Here is a 3306-nt window from a genome sequence, read left to right as displayed (position 1 = left end):
GCGTATTTGATGTTAGCCCAGCGTAGGGAACGATCACAACTGCGAAGGGATCAGGCTAGCGATTGTGGGGTCCGCAGAGCCTACGACAATCGAAAGAAAGGGGCCAACGAGGAGCGCTTGGAGGGGGGACAGGGAAAAAAATTGGTTTAGCGGCGAGAAGGGTAAGAAAAAATTGTACAAAAGGAGAAAATGAGTGCAACACGAGGACCTCTCAGAGGGTCACCCATCCTAGTACTACTCTTGCCCAAGCACGCTTCACTTCGGAGTTCTGATGGGATCCTGTGCGTTAGTGCTGGAATGGTCGCACCCGTAAGTAATTACGGTCCGAGCGTATTTGATGTCAGTCCAACATATTCTTTAAAAATGGGTAATTGCAATTGAGACTCAAAACCATTCAAAAAGTTTTAGAATTTTCCATAACTTTTCATTTGTTGCAGTCTTCACCCTAGATTTTTCAAAATGTTGTGGATGAAGCCCCAACAAATGGATTCCATCTATATTTCTGTTAATTGACAAAAACATTGGACTTTGATAACATTTTAATCGATTATAAAAGGACAAGTGATAACTTCCTATTTTTCATGTTAAAGACCTTAAATAAAAGAAAAAGAAGAAGAAATAAAATGAAAATGAAAAATATCTTCTTCTCCCTCACCCCATCCCACCCCTTAACCCAAAACTAGGAAATTTCCAGGCCTGCCACTTTCAGAGCATCGAAATCCCTCATCCAAGAACATGCAATCTTTAGATTGGTAAAGTGGATAATTTATCATTGCATACCCAATTTCCATCGTATATATCGCATTTTCCACAATTTCTTTGCCACCTTTTCTTTTACCAATGAAGAATCATGAGCTTAAACTAGGTTGTGAATAGAGATTTCCCAAATGATTGGCGATTATGTAATCCAACAAAAGCAAATAGAGTGTAAAGCAAAGACTGAGAAACAAACACCGAAGGATACCATGCGAAAGCTCTAGGACACCAGGTGAAGGCTCTAATAGCTTTAAATGCTTGAATTTCTTGAAAAAATCAAAGTGAGTTGCTCTTTAAATACCAATTTGTAGATTTATCTATGTTCACACCCATCTTTCTTGGACCAAAAAAAAAAAAAATTCTCACTACACACTCTACTGCTACTTCAGAAAAATATTTTTCTTTTCGATTTCTGAAAATTTTTAAAGTAAAAGGTACAATGGTTGCCAAGTTGAGATGTATTCATACTTGACTTTAAATGAGTATAGAGAGCTAGGGGTTTAGAGAGAGAGAAGAGGAGAAAATGGAAAGGAGACAGGTGGTCGATTTTGGGTCAGGTGGTGGTGAAAGTAGATTTCTGGTTTTGGATTGAGGGTTTGGGGTTGGGGTGGGGCGAGGGCTGAGGGTGAGGGAGAGGGAGAAGAAGATATGATGCGAACCCCGAAGCAATGTTGACTACGAAACCCACAACGAGATTAACGAACCCAAGAAAGCCAAGTTAATCCAAAATTTAGGATTAACCCAAAAGAAAGTCGAACAAAAAACTCAACAAAAACAATGCTTGAAAACCCCTTGATCACGCAATCCAAGAATTAAATCCGGTTGTTTGAACGCCACAAGTTAACAATTGATAAGTTCGAAATTGTTCAATGAAGAACGATGAAGAGAAGAAAATACGCCCCACTTTAATTCAATATCAATAATGTCAAAAAAAGTTTTTAACAATTGAATGGAAACTCCTATTTATACTAAATCTAAAAACTAGGTAAAAATCATGCAAAATTCGAGCATAATCTCCAAAATATGGAAAAGAATCAAAATCTAACAAAATATGGAAAATTGCCAAAATTGGAAAATTCGCCAAATTTTTGGCTTGTGCGGCCGCATGGTGTATTTTCATGCGGTCGCATGGTTCAACAAAAAATCCAATTTAAGTTTCAGTATGCCACTGTGCGGCCGCATGGTGTTTTGCCTATGCGGCCGCACAGGCTTGTTTTCAGTCTCCGATTTCGTCGCTTGATAACAAATTGATCCAAGTTGATTCGACCTTCGACCTGAACATGAAAGTTGCTCTATTTTGAGTCCCGAACATGGTTCCATCAATGGTTTCTTAAACAAACAATCCCATCGCTTGTTTCACTTGCTCTGCCCTTGATTGCGTCATTGGTCCACCATCGACTATCAACGGGTCTCGTCTCGTACTTGCCTTTGTCGGGCTCGACTCCTAGATCATATCATCCCCTCCCTCTTCAAAAGAATTCATCCTCGAATTTGAACCCGCATCAAACAGAGAGAGATCAGATACATTAAAAGTAGCCGAAACATTGTACTCACCTGGAAGGTCCAACTTGTAAGCATTGTCGTGTATCTTTTCAATCACTTGAAATGGACCATCGCCCCTCGGTTGCAACTTGGACTTCCTTTGCTCCGAAAATTGCTCTTTCCTAAGGTGCACCCAAACCCAATCTCCTAGCTCGAATGTCATGCGCTTCCTACCTTTGTTCGCTTGCGACGCAACCAATTTACTTTTGTTTTCAATTTGCACTTTTACCTTTTCATGGAGTGACTTAATCAATTCTGCCTTCTTTTTACCATCTAAACTACCACGTTCATTCACAGGTAAAGGAATTAAATCCAAAGGAGTTAGTGGATTAAACCCATATACAATTTCAAATGGAGAATATAACGTAGTAGAGTGAACAGCTCGATTGCATGCAAATTCAACAAATGGTAGACACTCCTCTAAACTCTTCAAATTTTTATTGATTACTGTGCGTAACAATTGTGTCATAGTCCTATTCACTACCTCGGTTTGTCCATCCATTTGTGGGTGACAAGTTGTGAAAAATAGTAACTTAGTGCCTAACTTACTCCAAAAAACTCTTCAAAAGTGACTCAAAAATTTGACATCCCGATCCGACACTATGCTTCTAGGAACCCCATGCAAACGCACAATCTCTTTAAAGAATAAGTCAGCAATGTTCGTGGCATCGTCAGTTTTGTGACATGGTATAAAATGTGCCATTTTACGGAACCTATCTACAACTACAAAAATAGAATTCCGACCTCTCTTAGTCCTAGGTAAACCCAAAATAAAGTCCATCGAGATATCAACCCAAGGCTCACTAGGTGTAGGTAAAGGTGTGTACAAACTTTGTGGTAAAACCTTAGATTTAGCCTTTTTACAACCTATGCATCGACTACAAATTCACTCAACATCACTTTTCATCTTAGGCCAATAAAAATGCTCCTTCAATACATCTAAAGTCTTTTGAACCCCAAAGTGTCCCATCAATCCACCACTATGTGCCTCCCTTACTAACAACTCCC

The sequence above is a fragment of the Olea europaea genome, unplaced genomic scaffold (genome assembly GCF_002742605.1).
Source record: "Olea europaea var. sylvestris unplaced genomic scaffold, O_europaea_v1 scaffold364, whole genome shotgun sequence".
Lineage (NCBI taxonomy): Eukaryota > Viridiplantae > Streptophyta > Magnoliopsida > Lamiales > Oleaceae > Olea > Olea europaea.
This window is presented reverse-complemented; position numbering follows the sequence as displayed.